This window comes from Balaenoptera acutorostrata, chromosome 14 (assembly GCF_949987535.1).
Source record: "Balaenoptera acutorostrata chromosome 14, mBalAcu1.1, whole genome shotgun sequence".
In the NCBI taxonomy this organism is placed as follows: Eukaryota; Metazoa; Chordata; class Mammalia; order Artiodactyla; family Balaenopteridae; genus Balaenoptera; species Balaenoptera acutorostrata.
The window spans coordinates 91,261,035-91,284,275 of record NC_080077.1 but is presented as its reverse complement, the minus strand read 5'-3'; the positions used below and the strand labels follow the sequence as shown (position 1 = coordinate 91,284,275).

The window sequence follows — 23,241 nt, the reverse complement described above, 5'->3', positions numbered from 1 at the left end:
TCCAGTGAGTAGGTGAGGATCACCACTCTTATGCTGAGAAGATTTTTAGACGGCAGTCCTGTAGTTTTGTTTGCTGTTTGTTTTTCAGCCTGATCCTTTCACACTATCTCTTGCTTATGTTCCCAATATTTCAGGCAGGAAGATGATGTTACTCCCTGTTGCCAGGACTGATGCAGTCTTCCTTTTCTCTTTTAGTTTGTTGTTCACATAAAAAGGACATAGGAAGAGTGATTTAGATAATCATGATGAATTTGTCATCTTAGTCAGAATTTTCAGTCTACTATGTCATTAGTGATTTCATAGAGATGTTTGGTTTTAGTTATGAAAAATTTCAGGTATTTATTAAAGGAAAGTTTATTATTTCTTCACATACGCTTAACAGTAAGGTATTTGACTTCCTATAAAGTGGCTCACAGGTTCTCTTCTGTAAAGATTTTGTAGAATGGCACCAATGATATGATTTCCTTTGGGGATGCCTTCACCAGTGAGTAAAAGTCAAGTCAATCTGACTAATCACAGGAGAATAGTTGTACAGTAGATGCAATAGAGCAAATTTTGACAAATGTGGTATTGAAGCCTGAAAAACTGACCATATCACTCTGCTGGGAGAGCACTTTGCCTTTCAGAACTTGCTTGTGAGTAAATAATAATGTGTGTGTTTTGTTTTGAATGCCAGACATGCATAAAATATCAATCAATATTTACTCATTCATTTCGCTACAAATATAAAAGAATACTCTAATTTTGAGTAGTATATTGTTGGGTTTAATTTCTTTCTTCCAGATTTTCTAAAGGAAATGTTTAAAATTTAATAATGCTGACTGTATAAACACTATTTATGTCTATGTCATATCAAGGGTTAAACTTCAGAATACCTAGTAATTTATCAATCCCAGTACGACTAGAAGGTGAAATTGTGAGGTTAGTGAAATTGTGTGGTAGGAGCCCCACCAGCTGACTCTCTCTGGAACCCATTCTTCAGTCATTGCAGGTGTTTATTCTGTTGTCCAACTCTTCACCCTGGTTAAGGTCTCGTCTCGTCCTTTGGAGCTTTCTTGTTGTTCTCTCCCCTCAGATCTCATGTATCTATTCCATTTCCCTAGTAATTTATTCAGTGCCTGACTAATTAATGTGGTATTCTTAAACATGACTAAAATAAAATATTTATCCTTTCCGACACATTTTCACTTTAATAAAATCCTCCAATGTCTCCATTGAAATGTGGTTGCCACATTTGCATTAAAACCAGTCAATATGTTAATGTTTTTAAGGATAATGGCTGTCTCTATACCAAGTATTATGTCCATTTTAATTGAAATAAACAGATCCTCTAATATTTATGACAATCTCAGTTTACTGTTTTTTCATTTTCTTTATATCTATAAAGTTGTTATTGCTAGAGAACACAAATTTATTGGAATTTTTTAATGCTTGCTTGCTTTTTCTTTTTTTATACATAAATCTATACAACATTTTGAGTCTAATTTAATGTCTTTCATTATATTCATCTGTATTCTCCTAAACTTTAAATATACAACCTGATTTGCCTATGCCAGTCTTTTTATTTATTTATTTATTTGTTTGTTTGTTTGTTTTTGGCTGCATTGGGTCACCATTGCTGCGTGCAGGCTTTCTCTAGTTGTGGTGAGCAGGGGCTACTCTTCATTGTGGTGCTTGGGCTCCTCATTGCAGTGGCTTCTCTGGTTGTGGAGCACAGGCTTTAGGCAAGTGGGCTTCAGTAGTTGTGGTAGGAGGGCCCAGTAGTTGTGGCAGGAGGGCTCAGTAGTTGTGGTGCATGGGCTTAGTTGCTCCTCAGCATGTGGGATCTTCCCAGACCACGGTTCTGACCCATGTCCCCTGCGTTGGCAGGTGTCTTCTTAACCATTGTGCCACCAGGGAAGTCCCAAAGTGTTTTTATTTTTTATTTCGGATTGTAGATACTGCAATCTAGAACTGGGAAAACCTGGAGATGTCATCAGTTAACCACATAGCACCCATTCTCCCTTGCCTATTTCTTTATATAACTGACTTTATTCAGGAATCTACCCCCTCTTCTGTATTTCATGTGCTAAATGGGAAATTGATGCTGTGCTGTTCCCCATGCCAAGGGTGAGTCTGATTGCTCCAAGACAGTGAATTTCAACTTTGGCTACACTTTAGAATCACCCACTAACTTCTGAAAATTCTGAAGCCCAGACTGCACCCCAGGCCTATTAAATCTGAATCTCTCAGCTTGAGATGCAGGTTTTAGTTCCAGAGTACAGCTTGCTTACTCACCTCCTAAAGTATCTTGTTTAGGAACCCAGGACTAAACTAATTAGCATTGACATCTGGCATGGACCTTTGACACAATGCAAGTCAATGAGTTGTGACATTTGCTGAGGTCTTGTAAGAAATATGCTTTCTCACTCTAATAAAGCAACCAGAAATGATGCTGTCTCTCTTTCAATGATGCCCTGGGATACACATATGGAGCCAGGATGTTTAACCTCACTTTTCCACCATGTACCCAGACCATGGTGGAGCCAAGCGGATCTCAGAGAAATGAGGTCATTTCCTACAGACATGGCTCTTCTTATCTCTGGACTTCTACTTAAATGAGCTGGTGATTTGGTTATCAGTTAAACCAGTTTGAACCATACTTTCATATACTTACAGTTGAATCTACGGCTCTATCTATCTATATCTCTATTTGTATCTATAAAATTATATAATTCTGGAAAATAAAAATAATTTTTAAAAACACCTTGAATTTTTATTGTGAAATTTTAATTCATAGTAACATGTTTCATTTGTGTGTGTGTGTGTGTTTGATCACTAGATCGAAGAAGACTCATTAAAACTATTTTAATAGTTCAATGAATATAGTAAACATTTTCAGCAACTGGTTCAAATTCTTCAGTTCTTTAAAGGTCACTGATTAAAATATGAGAAGGGGTTGTTTTGCCTGAGGGAATGAAGGTAGGGCTTTAGGACTTAAGTCAACACAATCTGTAGACATAAAAAAAATCCATAGATCCACAATTGAGTATTTACATCTGGTCCCTTCTATTGACATTGCAATGTCTGAAATACGGGCACAAGTCTACAATTCTAAATTTTATTTAGTTTTCTGTCCTTTATTTCAGATGCTACAAAGTAAAATATTGATTAAATAAATCTGTCTTTTGACTATTAATTATTTTATTACCCACTTATATCCCACAATTATTAAGAAAGAGGATATTCCCAAGTTATTTGAAGATCTTTATGAATCCCTGCCCAATCATATTTTTCCATTTTTTTTTCAGACAGAATCATTGTCTTGAAATTTGGTTTATCATTCCCAAATATTTCTTCACAATAAATCTATGTATGTATGTTTAAATAATAAATGGTATTGTTTGGTGTCTTTTTTTTTTTTTAATTTTATTAAGAAAAAAAAGCATGAAACCAAACAGATGTGTTCTTTATTAACTTAAATTTTTGTTCATATTTCCTTGCATTCTTTTGCATTTTCTTTTTGATAAATGTCTCAAGATACATAAAACCATTGACATTTTGTATCTTAAAAAAAAAAAAAACTACTGTTTTACAATGTCTGCCACAATGAATCTTGATAAATTTTGACATTATGATGTGTTAATATACTAGCATCAGCAAGTGAGACAGAACTCTGATTCCAGCATGTGACAAAAATCTAGCGAAAGAATGTCTAAAGTTAAACTATGGTCTGCTGACAAAGGATAGTATAAATTCCATTATTATATCTCCCTAAAGTTGGATGAAAAGTTCTAAAGGAAAAGAAGGGCTTTTGACCATGCTGGGTAATAAAATTAGGGTTAGAAATGTGGAGTAGAGAAAATTAAAATTTGTGAATTTTCCCATGTGCTAAACACTATATTTAGGACCATATGCACATTATTGCAACAAGGCTGAAAAATAAGCACCACTCTTCTTAGCTTAAGGATGATGAAACTGATCATCAATGATGACCCCAAGTTGCTCAAGAACACATGGCTAAAAAAAGACAGGCTCCAAAATGGAACACAAACTTACATGTAAAATGCAAAACTATACAGCATCTAGGAGATAACACAGGAAAAAACCAAGGCAATCTTGGGTTTGGTGATGACTTTTTAGATACAATACCACAAGCATGATTTATAAAAAATAAAAAAAATAAATAAAGTTGGACTTCATTAAAACTAAAAACTTCTGCTCTGCCAAAGAATCCATCAGGAGTACGAAAAGACAAAGCACTGATTGAGAGACATTGTAAAATATATATCTGATAAAGGACTTGTTTCCAAAATAAACAAAGAACTCTTAAAACTCAATGAACAACTCAATTTAAAAATGGGCTTTTTGATACTTCATCAAAATATTGAGCAGATAATTAATCAAAGAAGATATACAAATGACAGATACACATACAAAAAGATGCTCAGCACCCTGTGTCATTGGAATTCCAAATAAAACGACAATGAAATATCCTTACACACTTACAAGAATGACAAATTAAAGACATTGATAACACCTAATGCTGACAGGGTCTGGAAGCAATAGGAACACTCATTCATTGCTGTTGGGAATGCAAAATCTTACACTTGCTTTGATATACAATCTGGTAGGTTTTACAAAGCTAAACATACATAAGCTTATCACAAGATCCAGCAATCTCATTCCTAGGTATTTATTCAAATAAGTTGAAAATCTATGTACACACACACACACACAAACCTGCACATAGATCTTTACACTAGTATATTCATAATTGTCAAAATTTGGAATCAACTAAATTGTCCATCAATAAGTTGATGGTTGAAAAAAAAGTGTTATTCAGCAATAAAAATAAATGAGCTATCAAGCTATAAAGACATAGAGGAAACTTAAATGCCTATTACTAAGTGAAAGAAGCCAGTCTGAAAAATAATACATAATATATGATTCCATTTTTATGATATTCTGGAAAAGGCAAAACTATAAAAACAGTAACAAGGTCAGTTTTGCCAGGGGTGTAAGGGAGGAGAGGATGAATAGGTGGAGTATAGAGCATTTTTTAGGGCTTATATGAGAACTCTATTTTTTACAAAATTTTTTTCTGTAATCCTACAACTGCTTTTTATATAAAGTCTATATTAAAATGTATTCAGAAAAATACGTCAGGGCTAGAATTGAACCCAGATCAATACATGTTCATTGAGAATACAAAAGCCCAAACTGTATGTTAGAGAAGAAACAATCAATCCAGTAAGGATACATTAAAACAAGAAAGAGTGAAGCCGAGTAGAGATAGATGAAAATTAATAGAAAGAATGTGGGATTCTCAGAACAAGTGAGCAGAAATATAAATACTGAGGAAAGCAATTTCAACTTCATTAAGTTAAGAAGGGCTTGACAAGGAAAAAATTCTCTTTTTCAAAAGAGTTGTTTCTCTAAAAGAAAATAACTGGGAACAAGCCCATACTTTAAATGAAATGAATAACAATGTGTCTGTGACTAAAAGTTGGTGCTAGAGGATCCACTTATTGAAAACCATAAACCAAATGTCCAATAGAGTTCTCAAATATAAGCAAGTGTGTAGCAATCAGGACAACAATATTTAGTAGTTATCCAAAATATACCACATTTCAAACCTGAATTTCTTTTAACGGCTAGGTATATGCACATTTCTTCATTATAACAAGTAATCGAATAATAAAGTCACTATTTTATTTATTCATTGGGCTTCATTGGGTGTTTGCCCTCACATGCACCATCAAATATGAGGCAAGAGATGGCTGAAGGTTTTCTAATGAGCGATTGCTGAATGTATCTAGATTGTTTTGTTTTTATTTTGCATTTTTCTCAAATTTCCAGGGCTTTGTATGAAACAAGTCACCATTTCAAAAACAAATTTTAAAGGACAAGCAAACAAATAAAACCCATTCTAAGACAATAACACTTTTAATCTAGACTTTTACTAGAGTTCCATATGAAATGAGATGATCTAACACTCAGAGTTTTCCTACTTTTTTAAATAATAGAAATAATATTTAAATATATTCTGACACAACTCTGTAATAAAATTCAAGAGATTGTATGTATGGCTATGTTAAATTATAAAATTCTGGGCTGCTATGGTTATGAGAAATGTTTTAATAACTATACACTGAAGGTGTTATTAATTTGAATTACATCCCCCTAAAAGACCTTGAAGTCCTAACCCTCAGAACCTCAAAATGTGGCCTCCTTTGTAACTGGGGTCTCTACAGAAGTCAAGTTAACGTGAGCTAATTAGTGGATTAGCCTTAATCCAATGTCACTGATGTCCTTATAAGAAGGGGGACTTTGGAGAGAGAGCTGGACAAGTACACAGGAAGAGTGCCAGGAGGAGATGAAGCCAGAGACTGTGGTGGTACAGCAGAAGCTAAGGAACACAAATCATCGCCCTAGGAAACTAATACAGAGGGTACACGGGGTGTTTCTCGGGTGGGAAAAAACAGGAACTTGATTCATTCTGAAGAAAATATCATGGAGCCAGATAAAACTCTCTTTCCTCCCTCCTTTCAACCCAGCTTCAGTGATGTAAAAGAGTTAATTTGTTCATTCAATAGTGGTTCTTGAATATCTTATTAGTTTATCAGTATCTTCAAATACGATGTAACATAAAATGTAACAGCCTTACAACAAGAAACAGTGATTTTTTCCTTCCCTTCCTTTGTGCTATTGTTGCCAAAAAGTAATTTTACTTAGTAAATTCTAAAACCTATGTATAATGTTTTAATTGGTCATAGGATGTATTCATCTGTCCAAGACAGTATGCTTATTCCTTGAGTTATTCTTTTTTGATGAAATTGGAATTATGTGAGGTTCCAACTCTTCCACTGAGAGAAATAACTATTTAATCTTGCACAAATTTGTTAGAACTACAGTGGTGGCTGTCCTCATTGGTAGCTGTGGGATAGGCAGTGGCAATATATGTAGTATTTTATATTCAAAGCAAGACTAGTTGACAGTCATCTAAAGCCATGAATTTGGAGTCACACAGATCTTGCTCCGATATTTAGATTCACTACTTTCTAACACTGTGATTTTGCTTAAATTACTGAAAATTTCTAAGTCTTATTTCTCTCATATATAAAATGGGCATATCTAAGCCTCATTAAAAGATATTTTTCTAGCACAAAATAATATAAACTAGAAGTACCTGATACAGATAGTCTCATTAATTGCTTGTGTGAATGTAATATTAAATCTGTCCAAAAGATAATTTGATAAAATCTGTCCAAATCTTGAATGTTGAAACACTTTGATTCCTCAATTTCACTTCTAATAATTTATTGTACAAATCTACAGATACATGATTGTAACAAGGCACATATAAATGATTTCTCCAAATAATAGTTTATAACTGCAAAACATTTACATTCTCTAAGTGGTCATTACGTTATATCCATAAAATAAAATATGGTGTAGCTATCCAAAAAGGAGGTGAAGGATTCACATACCAACATATATATTTTTCAAAATTCTGGGTTTTGTAAAGGAAAAATCTTTCATCTCCTAATGGTGAATACCATAGATTGCTGTTGCTTGCAATAAAATACTGTTATTGTTTTATATTTATATTGGCACTTATTTTACTTATATTTTAACATTTTGTGCTCCTATGCATAAGCTAAGCAAAGAAAAAAACTGCAAAACTCTCTAGTAATACACCATAATTTTGTAGTTTTCATTCAATATGTTAAATACATGTAGATCACATAGATTTTTAAAAATTATACTCATTAAGTTTCAAACTTTTTTTCAGTTACTTCCATAAAAAATTTTAAAACATGTCCTTAAAGAAACACAAAATGTCCCAATGCATAGCACTTCAAAATTTAAGACATCTAGGACAAATTTGCATAAATTATAAGCTGAGAAAAAATTCTTATGGTCAACTGGGGGCAAACCTTCGTGTTTTCTGCAAGCCCACACTGTAGTGTCCATAAGAAAAGCAGGCCAAGAAATCAACACAAATGCCAATTACATAGGCAGCAAAGGAGCCAGATGCTGTTGGCAAAACGTGCTCCAGACTGTGGCATCTGGGTCCAATAACTGCCATACTGAGCCCCATCTGTAGCTAAAGCTGTTGACGGTTTGGGGGGAAGAAAAATCAGAAATAAAGAAGGTAGTTAAATTCTAAACCATGCCAGGAATAGCAGAAGGCATGTTGCAATCAGCATTCAAATTACATCTTTAGCCCAATTTGCTTTTTAATATCTTGAAACTATGTAAACACTAAACTATGTTAACTCCAGTTGTTTAGAGATGAGCATATATAGGTAGTTCAGTAACTTAGGACACACAGATTACTTAAGAGATTTGATATTCCAGCAAATTTTTATTTCTTAATATTTTCTTCTCAAGGAATATAAGTATATAGTCAAGGAAATGCAATTCTTTTTGATCTATTAAAATATATGCTATTTTAAACATTTATCATGATGTATAATATGAATTCCTTCAAATAGTGTGAAAGTTAAGAATCTTTGCAATTTTTGATGTTTTTTAGACTGACTCTTCACTAAATATAATAAGATAGTCATTGTATACTTTACTGAGACTCCTGAAATTTTTGCTCAGTGGAAATTTGTAGGAAAGCTTCAGAGGACCCTAAACTTAGCTAATAAACTCTTCCTTAATTACAAAATAATAAAGTAATCTCTTTTTAAGTGTTCTTTATTTGCTGTATACATATATGTGTGTGTGTGTGTGTGTATATATATATATATATATATATATATATGGATGAGTTGATATCTATATGATTCTAAGTATTCATCATTTATAAGATGCTACTCTATTCTTATTCATACATATATTTTGAAATCAAGACAAATGTTGGCAATAATAAGAAAGTGTGATTCAGAGTTTCCTATATATCAAGAAATGAACTAAATACTTCGTGTACAGATTTTATTTAATTATCATCATAAGCCTATGTGACACAACTATTATTATTTCCACTTTCTGGATAAGGAAATTGGAAGCTTAGTAAACTTCCTTAACCCAATTCATACTCATCGTTAGCAATAGAACCAAACTTTGTATCCTATATCCAGACACTCTGACTCTAGAACTTTCTCTCTCTCTCCCTCTCTCTCTGTCTCTGTCTGTCTCTCATTCTCTCTGTAATATAAAATATAATTTGGTAGAATCAGTTCAGTAATGGTGGAGAAGGACTTCTGAAAATCTAATCTTACACAAAAGGAAAAAGAACCCTGGAAAAACATAGTTGAGTTCAACTTTTTCAGAATTCTGGAAATAAACTGAAGGCTTGCAACAATCTGAAGAGTATTTACTGAAGAAAAATGGCTAAATCTCAGAGGCACAGTCAGCTTTGTGGTGGTTTAACTCGCACTATTCCCATCTCTTTCTCCCAGCTCTGCAAAGTATACAAAAACCAACAGCATTGCAGTTATGGTATCTGTGAAACGAGCTACCTAACAGCCATTAGGGGGGCAGGGGTAGTGGAGTTTTGAAGCTCACTTAAAAGGTTCTCCCTAGGTTATGTCACCATTTCATTGATCTGACAACTCTCTGAATGTGTCATTCTCAGGAATAGACTTTATTTGACCTGAATCAAAGCTCATTCTGTTTAAAAAATTCCTACATAATGGGCATTTTTAAAAAACAATCAGTGGTGATTGATTAACATTGCAGCTGCTAGAGGTGATGATTCCAGTTGAGGCTAACGAGAGGCTGACCAATATACTTAAAGGTAAAAGTGGGTAATGAGATTTCATAGAGGTCCTTGAAAGGCCAGATATATTCCTGGGAAACAAAACACAATACAACATGAAAGTTTGTGCACTTGCCTAAGAAAGACATGAAAAGACCTTAATCTCCTATCTCCGACTAACCTGGAGGTTCAGTGCAAGCAAGAAGTGAGGAATATGACAGAGCTGTAAACTGTCTGCCTGAACATTGAACACATGCCTCACCAGACACACAGAGTCTCTCAGTAAAGCCTGGGGATTTACTAGTTCAAGGAAATTTTTAAAATATTTTAAATCATTAGCTATCCACTAGGCTAGCTGAGCAGAGATTTCAATAGTTACATATGACAAAAAATAAATAATTTATACAACTATTCCAGGAAAATCACTAAATAAACAATAGCAAAAAACAACTCCAAAAAAAAAAAAAAAAGAAACAGAAAATCAGTAACAACTGGGAAGAAGCAGGATCTGATTTCCAGATTTGCCACATTATATTATTTAAAAGGCTAAGTGTTCATTTAAAAAAATTATGAGTTGTACAAACAGAGAAAAGTATGTTCCAAACACAGGAATTAGAACAATCAATAGAAATTATCCTGGAGGAAGCCTGGATATTGGACTTGACAAATATATTAAATCAGCTATAATAAATATGTTCAAAGAAAAATAGAAACCATATCTAAACCATTACTAAAAGTATGAGACTGATGTCTTGCCAAATTGAGAATACCAATGAAGAGATATGAATTACAAAAAAGAAATGAATAGAAATTCTGGAATTGAAAAGTACAAAACACGAAATTAAAAAATCACTAGAGAGGCATAACATCAGATTTAAGGTAGCAGAAGAAAGAAGCAGTGAATTTGAAAATCAATAAATTAACATTATTGATCCTGAAGATATGAAAAAAAAGAAAGAAAAATGAATATAGTCAGATACCTGTAGGATATCATCAAGTACATTAACATACACATGTGAGAGTTCCAGAATCAGAAAAAAGACAGAAAAAGGTAAAATATTTGAAGAAATAAATGTCAAACTTTCCAAACTTGATGAAAAATATTAATCTGCATGTCTGTGAAACTCAACAATCTCCAAGCAGAATAGACTTAAAGAGATAAAAGTCTAAACATATGATAGTCAACATGTCAAAAGACAAAGAGAGGATTCTGGTAGCATCAAGATAAAAGTGACTCATGTACAGGGGTTCCTCAGTCAGATTAACAACCAATTTATCAAAAACCATGTAGGTCAGGCATATTTCAAGTGCTGAAAGAAAAAACAGTCAACCAAGCATTCTATGTCCCTGAAAACTATCCTTTAAATTAAAAGAGAAATTAAGATATTCCCAGATTTAAAAATAACTGAGAGAGGGACTTCCCTCGTGGCTCAGTGAGTAAGATTCCACACTCAGAATGCAGGGGGCCTGGATTCCATCCCTGGTCAGGGAACTAGATCCTGCATGCATGCCACAACTAAGAAGTCTGCATACCTAAACTAAAGATCCCACATGCTGCAACTAAGAACTGGACCAGCCAAAATAAATAAATAATAAATAAATAAATATTAAAAACATAAAAATAAAGGCTGTGCCATCCTGTGGAGCCACTGGGGTCCCAGTCCCTCACAGCATCGGAGGGATCCAATGGGCTACTGCTGCTCTTTCCAGGACTACATAGTCTATTTAAAAAAAACAAAACAAAACTGAGAGAATTCATCACTAACATACTGCCCTATATGAAATAGTAAAGGGAGTTCTTTAAGCTAAAAGGAAAAGACACTAAACAGTAACTTGAATCCACACACACAAAAAGCACCAGTTATAGTGAATATATAGGTAAATATAAAAGAGAGCATAAATGTATTTGTTGCTTATTACTCTTGTCTTCTCCTATCTCATTTAAAAGACAGTGAATAAAGCAATAATTACAAAATTGCATTGATGGGTTTATAATTTATAAGAGCCTAAGGTAGGTGAGAGGAAATGGAGCAATAGTGGAGCCAAGTTTTTGTATACTATTGAGATTAAGTTGGTGTCAATATTATGTTGACTGTTTTAAGTTAAGAAGCTAACTGTAATTGATAAGATAACCACTAAGAAAATAAGTAAAAACTACATACTAAAAGTAAAAAAGGAAATTAAAGTGTAACACCAGAAAATATCTAACACAAAAGAAGGCAATGGTTCAGAAGAAGAGGAACAAAAAGACATAAAAAAATAGGAAAATAGCATATTTTTACCCTATTTTATCAGTAGTCACATTAAATGAAAATTGAGTTTATAATGCTACTAAAAGGTAGAGATTGGCAGAGTGAATTTTAGAAAGTATTCTAATTGTATGTTAACTACAAGAGAAAAGCTTTATATTCAAAGTCACAAATAGATTAAGGATAGGAAAATGCACACTATGCAATCTATAATCAAAAGACAGCTGAGTCAACTATAATAATATCAGGCAAAATAGACTTTAAGACAAAAACATGTTACTCGAGACAAGAACATTTTATAATTAAAAATATTTATATCTATCAGTAAGCTCTAACAATTACTATCATGTACACACCTGAAAGCAGAGTCCCAGTTAAATGAAGCAAAAAGTAACAGATTGAAAGGGTAAATAAACAATTCAATAATAGTAATTGTAAACTTCAATATCCTATTCCTATAATGAATAGAACAAATTGGCAGGAGACGACAAGGATATAGAGGACCTGATCAACATTATAAACCAACTAGGACTAAAAGACAGACTATGTAACATCTACCGAACCACAGCAGAATACAAGTTCTTCACAAGTAGGTATAGAACATTCTCCATTATAGACCATGTGTTAGGTCATAAAACAAGCTTCAGGAAAACTCTGATAAAGTATGTTTTCTGACCACAATAAAATAAAAGTAGAGACCAGGAGAAGAATGGCAGAAGAGTAAGACGTGGAGATCACCTTCCTCCCCACAGATACATCAGAAATACATCTACACGTGGAACTGCTCCTATAGAACACCCACTGAACACTGGCAGAAGACGTCAGACCTCCCAAAAGACAAGAAACTCGCCACATACCTGGGTAGGGAAAATGAAAAAAGAAAAAACAGAGACAAAAGAATAGGGACGGGACCTGCACCAGTGGGAGGGAGCTGTGAAGGAGGAAAGGTTTCCACACACTAGGAAACCTCTTCACGGGCGGAGACTGTGGGTGGCAGAGGGGGGAAGCTTCAGAGCCATGGAGGAGAGCGCAGGCACAGGGGTGCGGAGGGCAAAGTGGAGAGATTCCCGCACAGAGGATCGGTGCCAACCAGCACTCACCAGCTGGAGAGGCTTGTCTGCTCCCCCGCCGGGGCGGGCGGGGGCTGGGAGCTGAGGCTCTGGCTTCGGTCGGATCCCAGGGAGAGGACTGGGGTTGGCGGCATGAACAAGGCCTGAAGGGGGCTAGAGCGCCACAGCTAGCTGGGAGGGAGTCTGGGAAAAGGTCTGGAGCTGCAGAAGAGACAAGAGACTTTTTCTTGCCTGTTTCCTGGTGTGGGAGGAGAGGGGATACAGAGCGCTGCCTAAACAAGCTTCAGAGACACGCGGCTATCAGCGTGGACCCCAGAGATGGGCATGAGACTCTAAGGCTGCTGCTGCAACCACCAAGAAGCCTGTGTGAGAGCACAGGTCACTCTCCACACCGCCCCTCCCAGGAGCCTGTGCAGCCCACCACGGCCAGGCTCCCGTGATCCAGGGACAACTTCCCCGGGAGAACACATGGCGCGCCTCAGGCTGCTGCAACATCACACTGGCCTCTGTCGCCGCAAGGCTAGCCCCGCATCCGTACCCTTCCCTCCCCCCCTGCCTGAGTGAGCCAGAGGCCCCGAAGCAGCTGCTCCTTTAACCCCATCCTGTGTGAGCAAAGAACAGACGCCCTTAGGTGACCTACACGGAGAGGCGGGTCCAAATCCAAAGCTGAACCCCGGGAGATGTATGAACAAAGAAGAGAAAGGGAAATTTCTCCCAGCAGCCTCAGAAGCAGCGGATTAAAGCTCCACAAACAACTAGATGTACCTGCATCTGTAGAATACCTGAATAGACAATGAATCATCCCAAATTGAGGAGGTGGACTTTGAGAGCAGGATATATTATTTTTTCCCCTTTTCCTCTTTTTGTGAATGTATATGTGTATGCTTCTGTGTGAGATTTTGTCTGTATAGCTTTGCATCCACTATTTGTCCTAGGGTTCTGTCCGTCTGTTTTTTGTTGTTGTTGTTGTTGTTTTATTTTACTTTAAAAAATTGGTTTTTCTTTTTTCCTTAAGAATTATTTTTTATTTTTTATTTTAATAACTTTATTTTACTTTAACTAACTTTCTTTTATTTTAACCTCTTTCTTTTTTTTCTTTCTATTTTTTCCCCCTTTTATTCTGAGCTGCGTGGATGAAAGTCTCTTGGTGCTCCAGTCAGGCATCAGGACTGTGCCTCTGAGGTGGGAGAGCCAACTTCAGGACACTGGTCCACAAGAGACCTCCCAGCTCCACGTAATACCAAATGATGAAAATCTCCCAAGATCTCCATCTTAACACCAAGACCCAGCTTCACTCAACGACCAGCAAGCTATAGTGCTGGACACCCTATGCCAAACAACTAGCAAGACAGGAGCACAGCACCATCCATTAGCAGAGAGGCTGCCTAAAAATCATAGTAAGGCCACAGACACCCCCAAAACACACCACCAGATGTGGACATGCCCACCAGAAAGACAAAATACAGTGTCATCCACAAGAACACAGGCACTAGTCCCCTCCATCAGGAAGCCTACACAACGCACTGAACCAACCTTTGCCACTGGGGACAGATACCAAAAACAGCAGGAACTATGAATATGCAGCCTGTAAAAAGGAGAACACAAACACAGTAAGATAAGCAAAATGAGAAGACAGAAAAACAAAAACACACAGCAGATGAAGGAGCAAGGTAAAGACCAGACCTAACAAATGAAGAGGAAATAGGCAGTCTACCTGAAAAAGAATTCAGAATAATGATAGTAAAGATGATCCAAAATCTTGGAAATAGAATAGACAAAATGCAAGAAACATTTAACAAGGACCTAGAAGAACTAAAGAGGAACCAAGCAATGATGAAAAACACAATAAATGAAATTAAAAATACTCTAGAAGGGATCAATAGCCGAATAACTGAGGCAGAAGAACGGATAAGTGACCTGGAAGATAAAATAGTGGAAATAACTACTGCAGAGCAGAATAAAGAAAAAATAATGAAAAGAACTGAGGACAGTCTCAGAGACCTCTGGGACAACATTAAGCACACCAACATTCGAATTATAGGGGTCCCAGAAGAAGAAGAGAAAAAGAAAGGGACTGAGAAAATATTTGAAGAGATTATAGTTGAAAACTTCCCTAATATGGGAAAGGAAATAGTTAATCAAGTCCTGAAAGCACAGAGAGACCCATACAGGATAAATCCAAGGAGAAACACACCAAGACACATATTAATCAAACTATCAAAAATTAAATATAAAGAAAATATATTAAAAGCAGCAAGGGAAAAACAACAACTAACACACAAGAGAATCCCCATAAGGTTAACAGCAGATCTTTCAGCAGAAACTCTGCAAGCCAGAAGGCAGTGGCAGGACATATTTAAAGTGATGAAGGAGAAAAGCCTACAACCAAGATTACTCTACCCAGCAAGGATCTCATTCAGATTTGATGGAGAAATTAAAACCTTTACAGGCAAGCAAAAGCTGAAAGAGTTCAGCACGACCAAACCAGCTTTACAACAAATGCTAAAGGAACTTCTCTAGGCAGGAAACACAAGAGAAGGAAAACACCTACAAAAACAAACACAAAACATTTAAGAAAAAGGGAACAGGAACATACATATCGATAATTACCTTAAATGTAAATGGATTAAATGTTCCCACCAAAAGACACAGACTGGCTGAATGGATACAAAAGCAAGAGCTGTATATATGTTGTCTACAAGAGACGCACTTCAGACCTAGGGACACATACAGACTGAAAGGGAGGGGATGGAAAAAGATATTCCATGTAAATGGAAATCAAAAGAAAGCTGGAGTAGCAATTCTCATATCAGACAAAATAGACTTTAAAATAAAGAATATTACAAGAGACAAAGAAGGACACTATATAATGATCAAGGGATTGATTCAAGAAGAAGATATAACAATTGTAAATATGTATGCACCCAACATAGGAGCACCTCAATACATAAGGCAAATACTAACAGCCATAAAAGAGGAAATCGACAGTAACACAATCCTAGCAGGGGAGTTTAACACCCCACATTCAACAATGGACAGATCATCCAAAATGAAAATAAATAAGGGAACAAAAGCTTGAAATGATACATTAAGCAAGATGGACTTAATTGATATTTATAGGACATTCCAGCCTAAAACAACAGAATACACATTATTCTCAAGTGCTCATGAAACATTCTCCAGGATAGATCATATCTTGGGTCACAAATCAAGCCTTGGTAAATTTAAGAAAATTGAAGTCGTATCAACTATCTTTTCCGACCACAACGCAATGAGACTAGATATCCATTACAGGAAAAGATCTTTAAAAAATACAAAAACATGGAGGCTACACAATACACTACTTAATAACGAAGTGATCACTGAAGAAATCAAAGGGGAAATCAAAAAATACCTAGAAACAGATGACAATGGAGACACAACGACCCAAAACCTATGGGATGCAGCAAAAGCAGTTTTAAGAGGGAAGTTTATAGCAATACAAGCCTACATCAAGAAACAGGAAACATCTCGAATAAACAAACTAACCTTGCACCTAAAGCAATTAGAGAAAGAAGAACAAAAAAACCCCAATATAGCAGTAGGAAAGAAATCATAAAGATCAGATCAGAAGTAAATGAAAAAGAAATGAAGGAACCAATAGCAAAGACCAACAAAACTAAAAGCTGGTTATTTGAGAAGATAAACAAAATTGTTAAACCATTAGCCAGACTCATCACGAAAAAAAGGGAGGAGACTCAAATCAATAGATTTAGAAATGAAAAGAAGAAGTAACCACTGACACTGCAGAAATACAAACGATCCTGAGAGATTACTACAAGCAACTCTATGCCAATAAAATGGACAACCTGGAAGAAATGGACAAATTCTTAGAAATGCATAACCTGCTGACACTGGACCAGGAAGAAAAAAAAAATATGAACAGACCAATCACAAGCACTGAAATTGAAACTGTGATTAAAAATCTTCCAATAAACAAAAGCCCTTGACCAGAAGGCTTCACAAGAGAATTCTACCAAACATTTAGAGAAGAGCTAACACCTATCCTTCTCAAACTCTTCCAAAATATTGCAGAGGGAGGAACACTCCCCAACTCATTCTACAAGGCCACCATCACCCTGATACCAAAACCAGACAAACATGTGAAAAAGAAAGAAAACTACAGGCCAATATCACTGATGAACATAAATGCAAAAATCCTCAACAAAATACTGGCAAACACAATCCAAGAGCACATTAAAAGGAACATACACCATGATCAAGTGGGGTTTATTCCAGGAATGCAAGGATTCTTCAGTATATGCAAATCAATCAACGTGATACACCATATTAACAAATTGATGGAAGAAAAACCATATGATCTTCTCAAAAGATGCAGAGAAAGCTTTCGACAAGATTCAACACCCATTTATGATAAAAGCCCTGCAGAAAGTAGGCATAGAGGGAACTTTCCTTAACATAATAAAGGCCATATATGACAAACCTACAGCCAACATCATCCTCAAAGGTGAAAAACTGAAACCATTTCCACTAAGATCAGAAACAAGACAAGGTTGCCCACTCTCACCACTATTATTCAACTTAGATTTAGAAGTGTTAGCCACAGCAATCAGAGAAGAAAAAGAATTAAAAGGAATCCAAATTGGAAAAGAAGAAGTAAAGTTATCACTGTTTGCAGATGACATGATACTATACATAGAGAATCCTAAAGATGCTACCAGAAAACTACTAAAGCTAATCAATGAATTTGGTAAAGTAGCAGGATACAAAATTAATGCACAGAAATCTCTTGCATTCCTATACACTAATGATGAAAAATCTGAAAGTGAAATTAGGGAAACACTCCCATTTACCATTGCAACAAAAAGAATAAAATATCTAGGAATAAACCTACCTAAGGAGACAAAAGAACTGTATGAAGAAAATTATAAGACACTGATGAAAGAAATTAAAGATGATACAAAGAGATGGAGAGATATACCATGTTCTTTGTTTGGAAGAATCAACATTGTGAAAATGACTCTACTACCCAAAGCAATCTACAGACTCAATGCAATCCTTATCAAACTACCACTGACATTTTTCACAGAACTAGAACAAAAATTTTCACTATTTGTATGGAAACCCAAAAGACCCGGAATAGCCAAAGCAATCTTGAGAATGAAAAATGCAGCTGGAGGAATCAGGCTCCTGGACTTCAGACTATACTACAAAGCTACAGTAATCAAGACAGTATGGTACTGGCACAAGAACACAAATATAGATCAATGGAACAGGATAGAAAGCCCAGAGATAAACCCATGCACATATGGTCACCTTATCTTTGATAAAGGAGGCAAGCATATACAGTGGAGAAAAGACAGCTTCTTCAATCAGTGGTGCTGGGAAAACTGGACAGGTACATTTAAAAGTATGAAAGTGGAACACTCCCTAACACCATACACAAAAATAAACTCAAAATGGATTAAATCCCTAAATGTAAGGTCAGACACTATCAAACTCTTATAGAAAAACATAGGCAGAACACTGTATGACATAAATCACAGCAAGATCCTTTTTCACCCAGCTCCTAGAGGAATGGAAATAAAAACAAAAATAATCAAATGGGACCTAATGAAACTTAAAAGCTTTTGCACTGCAAAAAAAACCATAAACAAGACCAAAAGACAACCATCAGAATGGGAGAAAATATTTGCTAATGAAGCAACTGACAGAGGATTAATCTCCAAGATTTACAAGCAGCTTATTCAGCTCAATATCAAAAAAACAAACAACCCAATCCAAAAATGGGCAGAAGACCTAAATAGACATTTCTCCAGAGAAGATATACAGATTGCCAACAAACTCATGAAAGAATGCTCAACATCATTAATCATTAGAGAAATGCAAATCAAAACTACAATGAGATATCATCTCACACTGTTCAGAATGGCCATCATCAAAAAATCTAGAAACAGTAAATGCTGGAGAGGGTGTGGAGAAAAGGGAACACTCTTGCACTGTTGGTGGGAATGTAAATGGATACAGCCACTATGGAGAACAGTATGGAGGTTCCTTAAAAAACTAAAAATAGAACTACCATATGACCCAGCAATCCCACTACTGGGCATATACCCTGAGAAAACCATAATTCAAAAAGAGTTATGTACCAAAATATTCATTGCAGCTCTATTTACAATGGCCCGGACATGGATGCAACCTAAATGTCCATCACTGGATGAATGGATAAAGAAGATGTGGCACATATATATAATGGAATACTACTCAGCCATGAAAAGAAACGAAATGGAGTTATTTGTAGTGAGGTGGATGGAGTTAGAGTCTGCCATACAGAGTGAAGTCAGAAAGAGAAAAACAAATACAGTATGCTAACACATGTATACGAAATCTAAGGGAAAAAAAAAAAAGGCATTAAGAACCTAGTGGCAAGATGGGAATAAAGACACAGACCTACGAGAGAATGGACTTGAGGATATGGGGAGGGGGAAGGGTAAGATTTGACAAAGTGAGAGAGTGTCATGGACATATATACACTACCAAATGTAAAATAGATAGCTAGTGGGAAGCAACCGCATAGCACAGGAAGATCAGCTTTGTGCTTTTTGACCACCTAGAGGGGTGAGATAGGGAGGGTGGGAGGGAGGGAGATGCAAGAGGGAATAGATATGGGAACATATGTATATGTATAACTGATTCCCTTTCTTATATAGCAGAAACTAACACACCATTGTAAAGCAATTTTACTCCAATAAAGATGTTAAAAATAAATAAATAAATACATAAATAAATAAAAGTAGAAGTTAAAATCAGAAGGAAATCTGAGGAATTCACAAATATGTGGAAATTAAATGTCAAACTCCTAAATAACCAGTGAGCTGAAGAAGAAATCACATGTGAAATTAGAAAATATTCTGAGATGAATAAAAATAAACACACAAAACACCAAAAAATATAAGGTGCAGCTAAAGCAGTGCTTAGATCAAAATTTATATTTGTAAATTCTGGTGTTTAAAAAGTACAGATTTTTTGGCTTCCCTGGTGGCGCAGTGGTTGAGAATCTGCCTGCTAATGCAGGAGACACGGGTTCGAGCCCTGGTCTGGGAAGATCCCACATGCCACGGAGCGGCTGGGCCCGTGAGCCACAGCTGCTGAGCCTGCGCGTCTGGAGCCTGTGCCCCGCAACGGGAGGGGCCGCGATAGTGAAAGGCCCGTGCACCGCGATGAAGAGCGGTCCCCGCACCGCGATGAAGAGTGGCCCCCACTTGCCGCAACTGGAGAAAGCCCTCGCACGAACCGAGGACCCAGCACAGCCATAAATAAATAAATAAATAAATAAATAAAATTTAAAAAAAAAAAAAAGTACAGATTTTTAAATCAATATTGAAACCATCCACCTGGAATAATAAAACTAAACCCAGAGCCAGAAGAAGGAAATGATGAGATTAATGAAATAGAGAATAAAAATAAATATATAAAAACAATGAAATTCAAAGTTTATTCTGTCAAAAGACATTGAACTAGATTGACCGGAAGAAAAATAGAGAAGATTCAAATGACTAGAATCAGACATTAAAAGACATTAGCAAGTACTGACAAGGATGTGGAGAAATTGACACCCTCACACATTGCTGGTGGGATTGTAAAATAGTGCATTAACTTAGACAAGTGTTTGGAACTTTCCTCTAAAAGTTGAACATAAAGTTATCACATAATCCAACAATTCTAATGCTAGTTATACACTCAAAGAATTGGAAATATATGTGCATACACATACTTGGGCATACTAGTCAAGAAATAGACAACCTAAATGTCTATCAAATGAAGAATAGATAAACAAATGTATTATAACCTTACGATGTAATATTATTGACTACAAAAAGGAAAGAAGTTCTGTGATGTAAACCTTGAAAACATTATGCTACGTGTGATGAATCAGTCACAAAAGACCACATACTGCATTTTTCCATTTGTATGAAATGTTCAGAACAGGCAAATCCATAGAGACAGAAAACAGATTAGTCATTTTCAGGGCCTAGAGGGGAGGGGGAAAATGAGGAGGGACTGCTAATAGGTATGGCTTTCTTTTGGGGTGATGAAAATGTTCTAAAATAAGATTGTGGTAATGCTTTTACTTTTCTGTGAATATACTAAAAACTCCTGAATTGTACACATTAAAAGGGTGAATTACATACCTCAATAAATTATACAAAAGATAACTTGGTAATTCCTAAATAGTGAGTCATCATATTTATATATAACACATATACTAATTATGGTCACCTCATTGATAGTGTATTTATTGAATGTTTTCTTCCCCTTACAAGCTAGTAAAGCCAATGTTAATATAACATGAACATTTGTATTAATACATTTTCATGTTTAAGATCACAAATGAGAAGCACAGTCAGAAAGCTTACTTCAGCTGGATTTCTATTTTTATACCAAGAAAAAAATGCAACCCTACATCTTGGAAATACAATCAGTAATCTTTGAAAAATCTGAAGCATGATAAAGTGACTAAGAGTGTTTGTGTTAATTTAAGAGGCAAACTCTTCTGACATGTTTATAAATTTAAGTCATTAAGAGTTCACAACTAGTGGTGTCAGAGTTTCTAGAAAGACTGATTATGTCTCATGAATATTAAAATAAAGTGTATTTTAATTAAGCCTTCTAGACTTTGTTGCTTGTTTTGTTTTAGATATTTAAGGCCTCTTAATCAAATGACAGTGTTTTAATCTAAATAAAAGTACTATCATGCTGGATAATAAATTAATACTTGTGTCTTCTCATTCTGTTTGATTGACGTTATGAGAATAACATATTTTATACAAATAAGTGATATATTTCACATGCACACACACATATTTCCAGCCCCCCCTCCACATATCAATAAGAGTATATTTCGGGAAAGAGAAAGCAGCAACTAAATCCAGAATCCCCAGGAGCTGGCCAGGAACTAGAAGCTAGGTTAACAGCCACATGTTGCTGTTCTCCTGTTGAACATTTCAATAGACAATTTCAAAGAACATCAAAATGAGACAAAGCTACTCTGTGACCCTGATGAATCATAACAAAAATAAGCCTACCCCACACACATATCTGAATACAAACAAAAACATGAACATTATCTAAACCACAAGAATGGCAAACCTTCCCCTAAAATGGCTATTATGAAGGATCGCTGCCTCTGTAAACATGTTGGTTTCGCCCTCTGTCTAGTTTTCCATCCTTCTACGTGAGATTCATTATAAACCCAATCACAGAATGCTTCCCACCTCCTGACAATATCCCATGCAGGCCAAAACACCACTTTCTTAAGCCATCCCAAAATTACGTGTCATATACACATACACAAATGAATAAACTAATTATCTTCAGGAACTTAAGAGAGAGTTGATGTTTAAAAGGATATCTCAGAGTCTGAAAAATATCCTGGAAAATTCATATTATATATTGTAGGTTATAATTAATAGAGATATTTAAGAAAAATAAAATAAATGGATAATTATGAAAAGTTTTTTTTTCCATAGCCTAACAAAAGTTGATTCTTTCTCCCACTGCATAGATGGATAGGCAGTTAATATTAATTTGTGATAATATGTCAATTTTAATAATTGATAATATCACAAAAATAACTCTTTTTGTATATTTTAAACTAATGTCAACTATTGTCATTGAGAGTTTTCCTATATTACAGAAGTTATTCATTATTTTTCTTATGACCATTGAAATGTCAGCTATTTCAGAATTCCCTTATAATGAAATAAAGTGCCTACTGTTGACTAGTCTAAGTCTTTCTTCCCATTTCAGTCACTAAACATGAAGAACATTTGTAAAAAATCTTACGTGCTTGAGATGATTCAGAATTCTCAATTTTAATCACAAGACAAAAGACAGTTTATGAGTTATTTTAGAGGACATCCTGAAACCATTTTGATTTATCCCTGGAAAAATAATTATATAACTATATTTGTATTCAGTTATTCTGCTTATGTGATAAGAAAAGCTTTCTAGTTACAGTACGCCTGATTTTGCATCTACTTAAGGGACCTAGTGCACACACCAAAGAAGTCAAAAGCTAAAAACCATTTACAACTATATATTTGGTTATCAAAGTTTTGGAATAATAGCAGTGGCTACTCAGAATTTCTATTTAGTTTCTTCAAACTTTTCATCTAAAAATCAATTAATAATATAATTGTAGTATGGAAAGTGTGCATAGTAAATG

The 23,241-nt window shown here is 35.4% G+C and overlaps 1 protein-coding gene across 2 annotated transcripts in view; it reads right to left on the bottom strand.

The window, feature by feature from the left end:
- Positions 1–23,241, bottom strand: part of EYS (eyes shut homolog) — a 1,775,980-nt gene that overhangs the window by 1,243,362 nt on the left and 509,377 nt on the right. The gene's annotated exons all lie outside the window — the stretch shown is intronic.